We start from the raw sequence: 18,483 nt of genomic DNA on the forward strand, positions 1-18,483 counted from the left end.
TAATTACAGACCCCAAATTGGGCTGGAGTATGCCCAACACAAAATAGGGTCCGTCACCCTTAATAATTGTCTCCCACTTAACTATGAATAAACTATTATAAGTAGTATATAATATGGGTGATTTTGGACATACCCATAAAAGCACTCCTGTACCCCATAATTAATATAAGTTTTTGTCATACCCTAATAACTGCCTAAATCCAATAATATCTCTCAAATAATTTGGGGTATCAAAGACCATTAATACTGAGTAGTTGAGAATGCTCCTGTGCACCCACGCCAAATTTTTTTTTCCTCGGTGATCGACACATCAGATTTTACATAAAAAAAAGAATTCTATGCCATTTTTCAATTGTTCGTAGCCCAAAATAGATAAAAACATCTTTCTATACTCTTTTTTCAATTCTACAAAACACTCCCAAAACTCTCCAAAAAAAAATTCATCTCTTCAAACCCTCTCTTTTATTCTTTTCTTCTTAGCTCACAGGAGATGACATTCTAGGTCATTGACTCATCATCTTATTAAGTCCCTGATGTAAGTCGAAGATCGAAGAGAAGTAATTGAGGCAGGAAAGTTTGTGTGCTTACTCAACGAAAAGTTTGGTCTTCAGGAATGCTAGAACAAAGTCCAAAAGGTGAATCCGAGTACCTTTTCATCTTTAGCTAGAAAGAAACTTAAGGTTCAAAATTAATGGAATGGTTTGAATGTTAATGAAAGGAATACATTTTTAAAAGTGTCGATTCAGGTAAGAGATAATAATTTGAATAAAATAGTTATTATTGATCATGAAAGTGCAAAAGCTGTCAAGTCTTGAAGTCGAAGATCAAAGAGAAGTAATTGAGGCAGGAAAGTTTGTGTGCTTACTCAATGAAAAGTTTCCTTTCATCTTTAGCTAGAAAGAAACTTAATGTTCAAAATTACTAGAATGGTTTGAATGTTAATGAAAGGAATACATTTTTACAAGTGTCGATTCAGGATTTAAAGATTCATTTCAGTCCATTAGAACATGAACTGGCTGGAGAGGTTATGTCAGAAGAAGCGTTGTTGTTCGCTAAAGATAAAAATAACCCAGAATGGTCATTGTGGAAGTGTTGTCAGTGTGGTGAGAAATTTTCTGATCTTGAATCGCATCTGCAACATGTTTTGACATCTCACTTGCATGAACTTCCAACATAACATATATAGTTAATGGGTTTCAGCCATAGTGGACAAAACATGGGAACCATTAGATACTTCTGCTGCAGTGCAGGCACTTGAGAAGCATGTGGGGTGGCTCTTGGAAGCACGTACTCAAGGATATTTTGAGGTTAAGAAAACGAATTATTGATTTTCATACCAATAGAATACTAGAGTTTTCAACCAATTGGTCTGAAGCACAATCGTCAAGAAGAATTGACTTTGATATGAAGACAATGGCAAGGAGTCTCTGTCCTGCTTTGCCAACAACAAATGATTCTTATCGTTTAACGTTCCTGAAGAACATTCAGAGGTTGCTTCTCGGCTTATTAGTAAACGAATATCTCACGGCTTCAAACATGAATATATGGATGGTAGCATAGGAAAAAATAGATATGAAGGAGATAATCAACTTGGGGTTGGTGCAATGAAGATGAAGAAAGTGAAGACAAGGAGGAAACTTAGAGAGCCAAGGTTTTGTTTCAAGACTCTTAAGTGATGTCGATGTTTTGGATGATGGATATAAATGGAGAAAGTATGACCAGAAAGTGGTAAAAAACACCCAGCATCCAAGGTACCCGGCCCCTTCCCTCTTTATCTATCCTTTAATCATGTAACTTCGTCTTCCTTGATATATGTTTAATTTTCTTCCTCAATGGTTTCATACATGGAAATCTAGAAACAAAGTGTAGTATTGTTGTTATTGACTCACACCTCTCTCTGTCCTTTTCTTTGTGTTTCTTTCCCTTTGGAAGATTGCTAGAGTAAATGCGGCCTATACCTGTTCTGCATATTGCTTACATACAAGCGGGATTCTCTTCAAGTAAAGAGTTTTGTTTACAGTCGATAGGGTTTCCAAATATAACTATCTCCTTTAGTAATCTCGATCGATCTGCACTTATGAATTGGCTATAGAATTGGTTTATTAAGGTTATTGTGCTAATGCTTTAGATTTGGCATGGTGCAATTTTTACTTCTTTGTTTTCGGATTTGAATAGCCATATCATTTACTAATAATGAAGAATTTTTCCTAAATCCCTCATAAGATTTAATTTTGAAACTCTATTAGCTAGATTGGAAATGAACACTTCGTTTGTGTTGACAAGGAGAAAGGTTTTTACTGATAACTGAAAAATCATAGATAACTTCAGTTTTCCTTTAATTAATCACACAGTACACAGAATTACAAGATGATATAAATATGGGTAGTCAAGGGTTAACGAGTATTACCCATCCAGCCCCACCACCACTAGATGGGCAATTAGGGTCTCACCCCAAATACACACAAAAAAACACGGTCAACCCAATGATGTAGCTAAGATATTAGGCTATTATTCATACTAAATCGTAGGTTCACCCTTTTTTTTGGTGCTTCATTTAAATATATATCGACAACTCTCTTAATTGAGCTACACTTTTAATTGGTCCACAAGGTCGTGTAAGCATCTTCATTGACATTTGTATGGGGTACGGTTCTGCATGCTAGCTCGAACCAGGTAGCTGCAGTAGTGCTTTGAAAAAAAAATCACACACTGCACATGACAATTAAATTGTTCTTCATATTTTCATCTGTAAGCTTTTGCCCTAGACCAATTATTTTCAATGTTTTCACATTTGCATTTAATTCAAAATGTTTCATTGATTTCATCATTTTTTTAGGATGTGATTTTGATGAAGAAACAATTTGAATAGTTCAAAGTGTTAAGAGCTTCTTGCTTGCAAACCAATTCTAACACCGGGATGGGTAAGTTATGGTTCTATTTACTCAAGCATGACTTTTCAATATAATTCTAATGAGTTAATTGGAGGTAAAATTTATGTTGAAATCATTCATACAACGAAGCTTTAGAAACTAAATAGAGACCTTTTTATTAATACACACGTATTTTATGTAGGTGTTCTACATGCATTTAACTGTTTGGTATCTTGATATGATCTGACATGCCTAGGCTTGGTATTAAATAGTTTTTTTTTTCTTCAAATCCTTTATCAGAAACTGAAGATTGCGTGAAGCATGACTTTTCAATATAATTCTAATGAGTTAATTGGAGGTAAAATTTATGTTGAAATCATTCGTACAAAGAAACTAAATAGAGACCTTTTTATTAATACACACAAATTTTATGTAGGTGTTCTACATGATTTAACTGTTTGGTATCTTGATATGATCTGACATGCCTAGGTTTGGTGCTAAATAGTTTTTTTTCTTCTTCAAATCCTTCATCAGAAACTGAAGATTGCGTGCTTTGATACAGTCTAATATCAACAATAATTGCACCATTAGTGGAAGCATCAAGCATGGACACTTTATTCAAAGTTTCTATTTTGAAATATTTCTCGACAATCTCAACTTCTAGGCCGGCTCTTAACTGAGGTTAGCTTCAATCATATATATATAATTTTTTTTGGTTTAATTATGAGTTTTCTTGATTATTTGTTGTGTGTCGATTGATTAGCTTTAGAGGGAGGTGGCATAAATATGCTCAAAATCATCGGGAGTGCTAGATGGTGTTACAAACTTTTGATTTCAAAGCCATAGCAAGATTTAAATTGTCTTTTTCTTTTAAAGAGTTCAACATTGAATAATTTGAATGTTCCGGCGAATTCGATTCAACTGAAGGACACAAAAAGATAAACAGATAAAAAAAAGTATCCCTCAATAGATTTCGGGAAACTATTTGACTGTTTGGATTAGAATTCATCCCTATTCCCAGCAAAGGCTGGATGTGGTCGCCCCTCTGATTACTCTTCTTCTGGTTTCGGATCGACATCTCTTCTTCTCAGATGATTAGCTAGGTGATTATCTGACCCTTACCTGTTTGTGAAGAGTAGTTGAGTGTAACCCTATCACACTTCAAAGATGCACGCAAATCCACGATGTCTCCGCTCACTTTAACTCTCTTATTTCGATGACCATTTTTTGCAGAAAATTGGTGCACATTCTTGCACGTTATTATGCCCGCTTATCTGTCAATTGCTACGAAAGAAAATTGGAGTGCGAGAAATAAATTATCGCTTTTGTTTTGTTACAAGGATGCATTTTTAAAAATCTTTAGATGTTCATGTCATGAAGAACTTGAAGTTATCTTAAAACACTACATTTGCAAGGACAGCGGTAGATGATTGCTTTTACTTTTGAACTTATAATAAAATACCAATAGCTTCACTGTGCATCTCTGGACTCTCCCATATTCCAGGCTTATTCTGTTTAACTTAGCATGAGAAGTTACTTGGTGATCATATGTATTGTTGATTCAATAGTGTCTATTGTTGCTAAATTATACTTTGCGGCAGGGAGCCACGTGGCTTTGGTTTTGTTCCATATGTGGATCCTGATGATGCTGCAGAAACAAACTATCAAATGGATGGACAAGTTCTTCATGGCCGGGAGCAAACAGTTGTGTTTGCAGAGGAGACAAGAAAGAAACCTGCTGAGATGAGGGCAAGGGAACGACAGAGGTAAACTTGGGATTTATGCTTCTTTTTAAATCTTTGATACTGTATTTTCCTAGGTTTGTTGCTTTGGTTCATGATTTGTTTGATAAGTGTGTTGTGCAAGAGTTGTGATGTATGAGCAAATAAATGCAAGAAAGTTATATACCCAAATATCGTGATCATATACCAACTATTAGACTAGATTTACGTGTTGGAAGCAGAATTTGGATACTCGCACAGTTGCAAGTTCCAATGGCTGTTTCTTTTTTTCTTTGTATTAACAAGTGCTGATTACCTTTTTTTTTTTAGTCCGATCACGCTTACCTTCTATTTTACAATCAAGCGATTTCCCAACAAACTAAGCTTTGCCCTTACTGTACACCAAACACAAGGTCTTACCAAACTACTAATTCATAGTATGTTTGCCTCCGTCTTTGTCTTTCTTTGTCCTCTATAAGATCAGGAGTCTATTGTATAAGATGGACACCCATTCTTATTCGAAATTGAAGTACCTCATAGTATGCTGCTCCGTGTCTTTGTTGTCAGTCTATAAGATCAGGACGTACTTAAAGTCTATACAAGACTATATTGTTGCTGCCATTTTTGTTGTATGCTACTAGAACTTCATTCTGACATACTAAAATATGTTTTGTACCAAGATCTTCAGATATGGCTGCACTAGGCCTTGAGACCTTTGGTGAGGCACTTTGATTCTGATGGCTTAAGCTCGCACTTCTTTCAGCCTAGAATGTTCCCCCCACAAATATAATCAAGACAATATCTATAGACATTTAAACAAATCAATATAAAACTAGAGAATTGCCATGGCCTTATTTGTTCTTGCTGCTCCTCGCCTACCATATGTGTGTGGAGTCGTTAAAGCCTCTTTTGCAGACTTGCCCTTACTTGCGACGAAATTGCATTTGGTGTTGATCGTTGCCGACAAATATAACCCAGATTTTGTGCCAAACACCTCCGGACAGTTTCTTTCCAAGACTATATCATATTTATCATAATGCTTAGACCGCTTGCTCTTGAACTCTCTCCACTGTTTATTAATTCTTTGAAGGATTTGAGTTTTGTAGGTCGAAGAGACAGTGATAATCATCCCGCTTTCAAAACACTGGATCAAAAAAATATATGGTAATTGGAATGGTAAGAGGTCACAATGAAAGAAGCCCGAAACGCACCATAACAAAGCGTCCATATCATAACCTTGATTTGGTCGGGACATCCTTCCAAAGTCTTGAAATTGGATGTTGTTTTTTCGTCATCAACCTAGGTAGCTAACGAAGGATATTGAGCCTTCCTCAACAGGTTGTCCATCGCGTTGAAATGGACCATTTTCTATGGCTTGGAGAAACCTAAGATAACAATAAAAATCAGGCAGCAGCCATAACCTTTCTTTCCAAAGCTCTAGAAATCCTCAAACCCCTTAGTATAATGACCTTAGATTACACTATCTATCAACATCACATCCAGCCACAAGAAGTTTTAAAATATATATAAATAGAATTAAGAAGCCTTTCAACATGAATAGGGTGTTGTTGAAAGAGGCCATCTACACCCTATGTTGATGCATTTTACATCTACTATCATTTGTTACTGGTTTACACATTTTATATTTATTTTGTTGTTTTCTTTCTCCTGCTGTCTCTTTTTTCTATTGTTGTTAAGTTGGAAATTTTAGTTCTGAATCCATTTATGGTATGTGCTCAAAATCAGGATCTTAACACACCTGTTGATGGTTTCAATCATCTCAATTACAAATGTGATCCGGGAGACTCATATAAGCGTTCTTTCAATATTTAAGTCGAGTCACTTAAGTTAAAGCCTCCTCGTTGTAGATTTAAGTGATGATGCCACCGGCACAACAGTCGCTTTCTTCAAGATTCAGATAATAGCACTCCACCATGCTCTTTGCAACATGACACTAAAGTGAGGATCGATGGAAATGAGGATCAACCCGAGAGGAAGGCCGCGAATTTGTCTTCAAAGACTTATTGATGTCAAGTCGATAGCACAAAGAACTTGGATCCACATCTTCAAGATTTCTCGTTTCGAACGCCCATTTGAAGCTCTTCAGTTTCCAAGACGGTGACTACCAATATACCATCCGATGAAGATGCCGCCAAGATGTCAAAAGCATTAAGCAATTCCGATAAAGTTAACATGATCAAAGGTATGATTTCCATCTCCGCGAATCAGCATTTTTTTTTTTTCTTCGAAAAGAAGGATGGATTTGATCCATATAGTGAAACCACGCGCCCGTTTAAAACTGTTATAGTTATTAATAAAATATTTCAAATGATATATATGTAGTGTTTGCGGTTTCTAAAATGGATGTAAGATCATCCATCAATAAACTTCAATCCTTATCTAATTTGAATATATATACTTCTGTATATGCTTTAATGTGAATGCAAACACTATGATTGATAGTCTGATGCTAGCTAGAATTGCATTACATCATATCATAGATTCTTCAACAAGTTAATGAAACTTCAGTTAAATGACTTGATTCACTAAGAATGTACCCCTACAATTTCTCTCTTGCTTATTTCTTTTTTGTTGTTCATTTAACTGTCTAACAGAACCTTTTTTGGCATTTGCAGTAGCTATTACAGATGCACTAGCCCGAAGGGCACTATGAGGAAACATGTAGAGAGATCATTTCAGAATCCATCAATTATGATAACCACATATGAAGGCCAACATAACCGCCATATCTCGGCGACACTGCAAGAAAATGCTTCTAGACTGCTGGCTAATCCGATGTTCACTTCACCGCCAGCGAATTCTGTACTTGGACGAGGTTAAAAAGGATGATAGAGTGATGTCAAAATTACAGAAGATGCTGTTCTTCAGAATGATGAGTAAGTAAACGAACAATGTTTGTTCTGGTAAGTAAACAAACAGTGTATAATATGCATGTTCCATTATTGTAATCTTTTTTCTTTGTTGTAAGACACTCGATGCTTTTTCGTACTTTTAACATCATGACTTTCTAAAAATGTAGTTTCCTTAAACTCCATCTTTTCTTTGTTGTGATGCCGCATTAGTTGTTCATTCGAACTGTGTATGTATTTTGAGAAGGCCAAACTGACTTAAGATTCCATTTATATTCTTCAAATTTGCACACAATTTGATAAAACTAAAAACTCTTGCTATGATCCACAAATACATATAAAGTTGCACATGTATAACAGTTTCCTGAAGTAGTCCTAAGTACAAGGAATTGATAGAGCAAATGTCAATCTCCAAAGCAGGTAACCTGAATGATCAAATTGACTTGGGAATCTAAAGAAATTACATTTTTGTTGTGATAACTATTATTTGTCTCAATACTTTAATATTGCAAATGGTGCAATATGGTGTACAAACAAACATTCATTGTCACCTATATCATGATATTCATCTAGATTTGAAATTCACATCGATTTGTCTTTCGCTACCGCTGAAGCCAGAAAAAATGTATGCATTATACTTACTAGATCAAGGTTTGAGAGTTTGCAATCTCTTAAAAAAAATAAAAAAACATAAACTCTTCAAACAAAGTATGCAATTAATTATTAGTTATCAATATACATATATTATTTATTCAAGTGGACTTTAGGCTTTTGAGTCATTAGCTATCTATGTAGCAAGTCCGGCCATAGGTCGAGCCAAATGACTAGTTTCCAATAAGAGTAGGGGCAAAAGAATTAAAAAAAAACACACAAAATAATGACACGTCTATTTGGTACCCGTTTTTTAGTAAAAGTTTCTTTCGTACTCTTCTTATCCCTCTCGCTGTATCTTAAAAAAAAAAAAAAAAAAAAAAACTCCTGTTAACTTTCTCACTGATCCGAATGAGGGAAAATCGACTTTTCGGCCTACGAATGTCTAGATTTATAGTTAGTCTGAGGGAAAACATGCATGTGTTGGTGTAACTGGAGTCTCTCCGTTGGTAGGGTTGGAGAATAATGACTTTAAGGTAGGAGAAGCAACTAAGAGAGCAGCGACAGGAAAAATGGAGAAGCATGAGGAAGCTTGCAGGGCTAACCAGCATTGTTTCATTCCGTTTAATTTTGACACTTTCCGTTTTTCGGAATAATAATGCTGAAGTTTTCAATAGACTTGAAGAAAGTTAGCGATAGCAATTAACATTACGACAAATTTGGTTCTAACGAGTTTGTTTTTAGAATGATAGGATTTGCTATTCATAAAGGACTTGCGACGCAACTTGTTGCACGTTTGTCTTAAATTTTTTGTAAAATTCGTTATCAGTATCAATAAAATTTCCACTTAAAAAAAAAAAAAAAAAAAAAAAAAAAAAAAAAAAAAAACTAGTCTAGCAAACACAGGTTTAGTCCCATTCGTATTAAACTTGAATTTGCTCATAATTACGAAGTCATCTCCTTCAGTGTTTCTAACCTTTGTCTTGTAGCAACTCTGTAATGAATTCGGAATTGGGTTTGTCGAGCCTTAATTGGTTGTCTGTTTGGCTTTCACCACCATAGTTGTTTGATGAAATGCCGCATTGAGCGACAGTTAAGCTCTGCAAGCTTTTCGTAGAAAGGGGAGCTGCTGGAGTTCATATTGATGTGTTCTAAAACTACACGCTGTTGGCATGCGTAATGGCAGGCCGAGATGTTTGCAATCTCCTGGTGGAATCAAGACTTTGAATTCAGAATCAGCAGAAAGTAAGATTAGGAAGAATTTAGACTTATAAAGAATTCTTGCTTCACACAGACCACTCTCCATTCAGAAGTTGCTATGGTGCTATTGGCAAGGAGAACCATGAAGTTATTTAGCAAATTGGCTGTATTTGTCAGTAGTAAGAAATTTTTTGTAGACTTGTAGTATTTCGGTCCGATACTGTTTCAATTAAAGCAGCAACCCTTTACTTGTGGCACTCTTAGTTAACTTGTGATATTATTCCATTTTTGTTACTTGCTTTTGCTATATCGTTGTGACATTTTCATTTTCTATAATGTGTTTCATTTGGCAAGATAGTACAATGACATCTACTATGTCTACACATTTTCAATAGATAGCAACATCCATTGAGAACCAAGCTATCACTAAATTAGCCTATAAACGTAAAGCATCACTAAATTATGATAAACTTTATGAACCAAGCTACAAATTTGTAGTTACATGCCAGCATGATTTTAGCATACACAAGGACAATACAATTCAAGTCCATCAGTGACAGAGACTTCTCATTCATAAAAGCAAAAACGAAAATTGACAACATACCAAAATGTTACACATACTGGCGTCTTGCTAACAAAGGGTGACTAAGGACAGTCAAACACTAGTTATTAAAAATCTACAATTAGACTTTGTAAGCAAGCCAGCCTCCACCCCAACAAATAAGGTCCATTTGATCCATTGGGAAATTTGAAACAGTTCAGCAACATTCCAAATCATGAGGCGAATCCTAGCATCAACTTGGGGACCAGCCTCACTGGCTAGATTATAAATATTTGACATCTCATATAGCAAACAAAACCTCAGCTGTGCGCTATAAGATCCTGCCCATCTGCTCATGTCCATAAACTCAATCCTTGGTGGTGAATGTTCTCCTGATCGAATACTGCATTTCTTACTTGTCCCAAGCAGTTGAAAATTGACACGAGACCACGAATCCAAAGACAACTAAAGTTGATAGGACTATAAGTCAGCCTGCTTGGGATGTTCTTGTTACAGGCGGGAAATCGACTGAGGTAACATTTACAGGGTAAGTAAATAAGCCGAATCCACCCCTTGTCTCTATCAATCCGGTGCTATTCTTTTTAAATTCTTTCAAATCTTTCACCCATTCAACCTTGGAAGAATGCTCCCTAGTATAATTATGCAACAAAAAGATAGAATTGTACTCGCAATTTGGAAACATAAAGAGCTTGAATGAATCTCCTAATCTGTAGAGAGCATATCCAAAGCTCAATTGGTCTCTTGGTGTAACCTCATTGAACCACAGACAGCTAAACAAGTTATTCAAGGCAGTGTGCTCCCGTATGATAACAGCCCCCTCTGGCACATCTGCATTTTATCAATTATGTTATTAAAATGAAAAATCGGGTAAGAAAAACATAGAAACAATTCAAAATACAGGGTATGTAAGATGAAGTAACAATTGATAATATGCACTATGACCATACATAATAGACGAGTTCCTAATGAGAGAATAATCCATCAAATGAAAGTTTGTTCAACATCGCATGTGTATAGAAAATGGAGATTGTAAAAGGTTAACTCTAAACAGAATAATTAAATCATCATCTGCACTATTGATAGACTCTGTGGTTCACCACCTCATTATTTTAGGTTCAACATTAAAATCCCAATTTTCTTGCATCTCTAACAAATCCCTAGAGAAACTTGAAAACACAGCTCTTAGTGAGATAAAATATTGAGAGTAAAATAATGTAATACAAGAGTGGGGAGTTTAATTTTTCATACCGCTGATTGTCCTTTTACTCGGACTCCATGGTTCCATTCCCTTGTATCGGTATATTATTATATTTTGATTTGAATATCAATAAGAGGTTGAGCATACCACTTTCTCCGCTTTATTGCATCAGCATCTTCATATCTGTTCATTGTAGTAATCCAAAGTAGAATAGTCTTCTGCGTTATCCCATTCGTCAAAATTTGATTTTGAATTTTTTTTCTTCATCCTCATTCGGTTAGTATTCATCCTCATTACTTTGGTATGATTGATTCAAATCAAAAGTGGGTGTTTGCAATTTATTGATGAGATAAAAGAATAAGAGGTTATATGAGAAGGAAAAAAAAACCCGCAGTCTTTTTCTTCTACTCACGTAGAGTAAATGATTTGTTTTAGTCAATAAATGTATTGGGTATACTTAATAAAAAAGAATGGTAATTTAAGAAGCTAAATATGTCTAAAATCGTTTTATTTATTTATTTTAAAATTGGGGTATGGGAGTATTTTGTTGGATATGTCCAAAATCACCCTATAATAATACTAATTAAATCGGATCGGATATTATCCGATGGATTACCAACATCTACATCTGTATCCAAAACCTGTTCGGCTGGAAAATTTTATCTGAATCCGATATCTGCAATTTTTGGATAATATCTGATTTTTCAAATACAAATCGGATTCGGATTTTCCTAGCTAGGTAGAACGCTGAAGCTAGCCATTCTCTAATTTTTATACAAAACTATGGGACTTTTAACTGGATTTGAAGTCCATGGGCTGGGCTAGTTGGTTAGACTGGATCTCAATGTGAGTTGGATTCTGGGTTCAACTTCAAAATCCAATGACGCCTTGCGTATCACTTGATTCACTTCCTTATTACAAAATTGATTGGCAAGAGTCAAAGTTTCTTCAGCCCAGATGGAAGGAGAAGTATACACATGCCGAGATGCGTAGTCGAAGTATTATTAGGCCAAAAATGGAGCTCCGACTATGTACTCGTCCAATTTCGCTGCACGTTTGCATGCCCAACTTAAGAAATCCCAAAACGATCCGCAGAAGAAGGTCATGAGTCATGACTATTGACTCCATGGGTGGAGAATCCTAAAAACAAAAGTGAAAATGGCTCAGACGTTTCCACTTTCTCCCCTCCCCACTTTTGTTTGGTTGGCGTCAGTTACTTACTATGCAGGCGAAAAGTTCAGAAATAAAACCGTTTCGTGTATTTGTGTTATTTTTTCTTTGTTAACTATATAGGGCCAACTGGCCAAATATTAAGAGGCTGCTGACACTGGTTTCTTACTGGTTGGAAGAAGAAAAAGATTGCACCCTCATTGACAAAACGTAAAACCCTGAGTTACATGAATGCATGTATTAGTGAATGCTTAATTAACCAGAAAAAAAAAAGATGGGGATGTAAATGGCTTGAGATGCTCTCAATATAAGCTAAAAACGTAGAATTAATTATATATCATTTGGAGAGCCATTATTTCAAACAAATTCTTGATCAAAATAGTGGGGAATATAAGTAGAAAACACACCCGCCAACCTTAGCTACAAATGGACATTTTAATTACAGACCCACTGTTAGAGTTTATGCCCTGAAAAGTTATTTTAGTTTGTAATTGTTTTATAATAATTAAATAAAATAGTTATTGTTTGATTAGATCATTCTTAAAGGATAATGACAATTTCTTTTGAACGTCCCATGAGATGATCAATGAGATATATGATACCATTAAGGTCCCTAGGTTTATTAAAGGATAGCTAAGTAGTTAGCACAGTTATATTAAAAGATGGCTAAGTAGTTAGCATTAAGCTAACACGGAAAATTTAGCCTACCGGATTCTTATGCCTAAAAGTGTTACAGTTTTGGATAGTGTTAGACACTTTATTTATATGGCTGCTATAGTATTAGATATTTAGATGATTCTCATTATTGAAAAATGGTTATTATATCTCAACATATGTAGTAAGAGTACTACTATACTCATCAACACGCGGGTGCTTAAATGTACACTGACCGATTGCAAGTGAAAGATGTCTTTGTGAAACTTACTGTCAAGGAGAGATATCTTTCACACACAAAGTATTAGTCAATAAGTCTTTAGACCTGAGGATTTTATTAATCACTTTCTAAATAGTAGTCTATTGTCTTAATTAAATCATATTGAATCCAAACATGGGATTCATTAAATGATTTATATTAGATAGTAGATGAGCTATTTGAGTAATAATGAAACTCCAACAAGATATCCATGCCCATATTAAATGGGAGAATATCTACGATTCATAAATGAATAGATGTTATCAATTATCAAATAGTCCTGTAGGTTAAATGTTTTTCTATAGTTTTCTAAAACTATTATACGTAATATTACAAGTATCAAAATGTTTTTTACTTTGCTTATAGGGTAAATCTTTTATGAGAAAGGGTTTCTCATTTGATAACATTATTTTGAGAATCCGAATGACATTCTATAGACTATGGGTTCAATTCGACAATAACTTGAATCACGAAAGGTCTACAAGAGATATTGAGGTTGGTAGGAATTTATTCTCGTAATAGAAATATTTTGTGGAAGGGACTATATGCTATAGATAATACTTAATTTGGGAATTCAATTGTGATATGACTATCTCACATCACTCTAGCTCTAAGCTTACTAATTAATTAGTCAATCGGTTAGCCTAAGATTAGCCCATAATTAAGTATCCCTACGCAATCTGACGATGTGCTCCACTAGTTACAATTCTAGTATATTCTCTTATAAACAATCTTATAGATGGCATATGATGTTATTTTTTATTATAGGTTGTGGCTCACCCAATAAAATGACATATGATGTTATTTAGTATAAAGAATATGTACCTACACTATATATCTATCCCTATTATCTTTATCCTACCTATATTAATATCCGTTTCTCCCAAGATGCTCATAGATAGTGAGCCACATCAGCAAAGTTTTTAAAATAGTCCCTATTTGAAAAATAATTACTTGCCTTCTTACCAAACTAACCCTAAATTTGGCCTGCTATCTAATTTAATGTAAATTAAAATTGTCCTTTCATGTGTTATGCTAAAACAAAAAACAAAGCTACGCATTATTTCATTATTTCAAATGTACGCATGGGATAAAAAAAACAAATTCTAAAAAACAATGAATTAGTTAATTGATATGTATTAGTTATTGGATATGGATATGGATATGTATTAGTTAATAGATATGGATATGTATTAGTTAATAGATATGGATATGGATTACTTATTGGATATGAATATGTTAAACTTCCAAGTGCTTCCCTTAAATATAGGCCCAGACATGATAGGTTTAAGAATAACAGGCCCGGCCACAGGTCGGGCTGCATGGCTAGTATATATATAATAGCAGTCCCTTTTGGAGTGCTGTGAGGGTGTCCACGTAGTCAACTTTTAAGTACCCTTTTTACTCACGAGAAATCAGGACGAGTTTGTGAGAGTTTGGCCAAACCCCAAACTCTCTCAAACTCAAAAAGGAAAAAAAAAAAATCATCGAACTCAAAAGAAATTTCTGCCTCTTTTCAAAAAGCTAAACCCCAAACTCTCTCAAACTCAAAAAAGAATAAAAAAAGTCATCGAACTCAATTTGATTCCCCACTCTGACTGTAACAGTTCTTATGTTCTAGCAAATTCCCAATTTGATTCCCCACTCTAACCTGAATAGTTCTTATGCTCTAGCAAATCTCCAATTTTCTTCTACTTCAGTCTTAAGGTATGACTTTTCTTTTCCAAGTTCATTGATTTTTTTTTCGGTGAATCTTTTCCAAGTTCATTGATTTTTTTTTCGGTGAATGGAGTGTGGAAGCTAGGGTGTGGAAGCTAGGGTCTTTTGTTTTGTTTTTATTGTTCCACCGACATGGATGAGTTCTTGGCGAATCCGCTTTCTAAGTTCTCACTTACGACAGAGGAGAACTCCCGTATAGAGATCACTGAAGACGACACTCAAGAAGGAGTTCGCTGGTAATAGTCTCTCAAGCAAAGTTTTCTCCGACAAAGTGACTAACATTGGCGGATTCGTAAAGATTATGGGGAAGCTTTGGGGTCGCGGCTCTTCGTTGAAAATCTACGGACCATGGAGCTTTGGTAATAACTTTTGGTGTTGATTCCATGAACCCATGGAAGTATCGGCATCGCTGTTTACTTCAACCGCTTTTTGGCTCCATCTTGAAAATATCCCTATGGATTGTATCACCGAGCAGATGGGATTGAAAGTGGCGAAGAGCTTTCCAAAATATGAAAAAGATTGAGATCGAGAGCATGGATTTGATGGTGGACGGTTTCTACGGATTCGGTGATGATGGACCTTCTCCAACCATTACTGAAGGGAGTTATGTTGTTGATACATGGAAGGGATTGATGGGTACCATACCGATATGAACACTTGCCGCCCTTCATATAAAGTGTGGCCATCTTGGCCATATTCTTAAGCATTGTCAGCAGGAAAGTGGGGGCATCCGGCTGATCCAATCGGAAGGCATCCTTATGGTCCACAAAATCATTATGAAGGGCCCATCGGCAAGCGAGTTGAAGTCTTCTTTCCCCGTGAAGTCGACCAAGTGTAGCTGAAGGAGTGATCTACTAATAGGAGTTCGCGGGGAGGGGGTCTATCCTTTGCTTTGTAGCAAAGAGACATATGAAAGCCGGCTAACTAAGGCAAGTCATGGGTGAGACAGTCAGCTCAACGTCTAAGTGCCGAGAATTGAGATAAAACTGAATATTATGAGAAAAGCTAAACCCCAAACTCTCTCAAACTCAAAAAAGAAAAAAAAAAGTCATCGAACTCAAAAGACCTATGCAAATTGATTCCCCACTCTGACTGTAACAGTTCTTATGCTTACCATTGGCAATTAAGTATTGGCTCGACGCAGCGTCGATTATGTCTCCCACTTAGAATGGAAACCCGAACGGGGCGTGCTCAGCTTGATCGAAGTTTTCGACAGTTAAAGAGTAAGATAATTTTAGTTTAAATTTTTAATTAGTCCAAATTTTTAGTTAATTTATATTTCTTATTTTGGTTTGGGTAGAAACTGTTTATCATTCAAGTAGTGTGTTGAGTAATTTGAGTTCAAGTTGGACATGAAAGCCACCATTGGCAATTAAGTAAGAGAGTTGAAGTCTTCTTTCCCGGTGAAGTCAGACTGAAGTGTAGCTGAAGGAGTGATCTACGAATAAGAGTTCGCGGGAAGGGGGTCTATCCTTTGCTTTGTAGCAAAGAGACATATGAAAGCCGGCTAACTAAGGCAAGTCATGGGTGAGACAGTCAGCTCAACGTCTAAGTGCCGAGAATTGAGATAAAACTGAATATTACGAGAAAAGCTAAACCCCAAACTCTCTCAAACTCAAAAAAGAAAAAAAAATCGAACTCAAAAGACAGTTCTTATGCTCACCATTGGCAATTAAGTATCGGCTCGACGCAGCGTCGATTATGTCTCCCACTTAGAATGGAAACCCGAACGGGGCGTGCTCAGCTTGATCGAAGTTTTCGACAATTAAAGAGTAAGATAATTTTAGTTTAAATTTTTAATTAGTCCAAATTTTTAGTTAATTTATATTTCTTATTTTGGTTTGGTCAGAAACTGTGTATCATTCAAGTAGTGTGCTGAGTAATTTGATTTCAAGTTAGACATGAAAGCCACCATTGGCAATTAAGTATCGGCTCGATGCAGCGTCGATTGATGAATTGGGAGGGTTAAAGAGTCACTGTTCAACACTGGAAAGGCTTTTAGCTTGGGAGAAGAAGCTTTATGAGGAAGTGAAGGTAATCAATTATTATTATTTTTATGATTTTAAGTAGCCTCTTTACTCACGAGAAATCAATTGACAAATCCGGAGACTAAATATACAAAAACGCCAGAGCCAGTCTCCATGTTAGATAATGAAAGTTTATACATGGAAGCAAATAATATTGCTACGTTTATGTTGTTACACGTCTCAAAACATAACTAACAATCTGAATCTCATCCATTTGTCGTGAGATAAAGCATGAAAGTAGTCAAAACAACATGCCGAACAGCAAGCACATATCTATATATATATATAAAAGCTTGCACCTTATCTCTCTCCTCACCATATCACTCTATTTTCTAAACCGTGCATTCTCATACACTCCTAAAAAAAAGGCAACTTTATAAATTAGTTTGACCTCCCTAGATTTGCTACTTTCTCCTTCTTTTATTCTTTATTTATTTGGTTCTCCTAATCTCTTTTATTCATGCATATGTTCTTAAGATCAAAGTCCGGTCCTCTCAACTTGCCCAACCCTCTCTTGACCTTTTTTCTCCAAAACCAATTTAGCTTGAACTAAGAAAAAAAAACCCTCTTTAGTAAATCGAGAACCCTTGATTTAAAATTAACCTATGGTCGAATTTCCGATATATTTTTAGAGATGAGATAATAGCAACGATAGAACCTGAACCTATGGTCAGATCGTAAGATAGTCTTCTTGCCTTCTGGTTGCGGTAAGACCAGTAAGCAAGTTTCTAAAGGAAATACCCGAAACAATAGAGGTAGACCAGCTTGCGATAAGAATCATACAAGGATCTGCTTGATCTGCAACTGCTTCTTTATGATTGATTACTAGAAGAGAAAGGAATAGAAAGAGGAGATCCCATTGAATCAGCTCCCTTCTAACTCCCTGTCTTCATTTCCATTTTTTCGGCCAATCAAGGTAGGCTTTTTCTTCCAAAGGACTGTGATTAGATCCAGTATCACCGACCGCTTCTTCAGACGTAGTTCTTCTTGATACTTCCAAGGTTAGTATTTTTATTTTTATTTTTTTATTGAGTCGCCAAGTAGGTCATATAAGGATTTTATATAGCTCTAATATTGATTATGTGGCCTAAGGATTATGGTTTTCACACCATTAGATGTAATACCAAGTTAGAAGCGCCATTAGTTTCCATCCTTTTTCAGAAGAAAATACAAACCGATGGTCGTATTCCAATTGTACATATTTTATTTATGATCAATAGATTTTTTCATTAGAAGCTTAGAGTCAAGTGAACTCACCCCTATAGTCTTCCGGAGATTTATAGGATCCAAGGTATCCTCAAATGGGTAAACTCCTATCAACATCACATATAGAGTCACGCCACAGGACCAAACATCTGCAACCTGCAATTTAAGAAGCCGTAGGTAGTCAAAGAAACAACTTAGATAAATTCGTTCTTTGCGCCCAATGAGGTCGAAACGAGTCATCTACGCACCCATGATGAGACAATAATAAACGGATTATTGAACTTGAAGGGGTATACAATTCATTTTCGTCTTTTAGATGGTCAACCGAAAGAGAAATGATAGAGAGAAGCTTACGAGCAGAGCTCTTGGTCCGAAGGACTTGAGGATCGATTGTCGTGAGGTGTTCGCCATCAAGGCGCTTCCACGCTCGATGGAT

General features: G+C 35.7%; 2 long non-coding RNA genes across 3 annotated transcripts; both read left to right on the forward strand.

The window, feature by feature from the left end:
- The first annotated feature begins 315 nt into the window (after positions 1-315).
- Positions 316-6,444, forward strand: LOC147513166 (uncharacterized). The gene is made up of 5 exons (XR_015215239.1): positions 316-1,751; positions 2,837-2,921; positions 3,405-3,551; positions 4,472-4,636; positions 6,338-6,444. It is a non-coding gene; the product is annotated as an uncharacterized LOC147513166 (long non-coding RNA).
- An 8,093-nt stretch (positions 6,445-14,537) lies between these two features.
- On the forward strand, positions 14,538-17,058 carry LOC147513167 (uncharacterized). 2 transcript variants are annotated; one of them, XR_015215240.1, is made up of 4 exons: positions 14,538-14,618; positions 15,820-16,037; positions 16,115-16,586; positions 16,664-17,058. It is a non-coding gene; the product is annotated as an uncharacterized LOC147513167 (long non-coding RNA). The 2 variants fall into 2 exon arrangements; XR_015215241.1 differs by lacking the exon at positions 14,538-14,618 and having other exon boundaries at positions 15,820-16,104; positions 16,161-16,586.
- Positions 17,059-18,483: the final 1,425 nt, after the last annotated feature.

The sequence above is a fragment of the Coptis chinensis genome, chromosome 3, assembly GCF_015680905.1.
Source record: "Coptis chinensis isolate HL-2020 chromosome 3, ASM1568090v1, whole genome shotgun sequence".
Lineage (NCBI taxonomy): Eukaryota > Viridiplantae > Streptophyta > Magnoliopsida > Ranunculales > Ranunculaceae > Coptis > Coptis chinensis.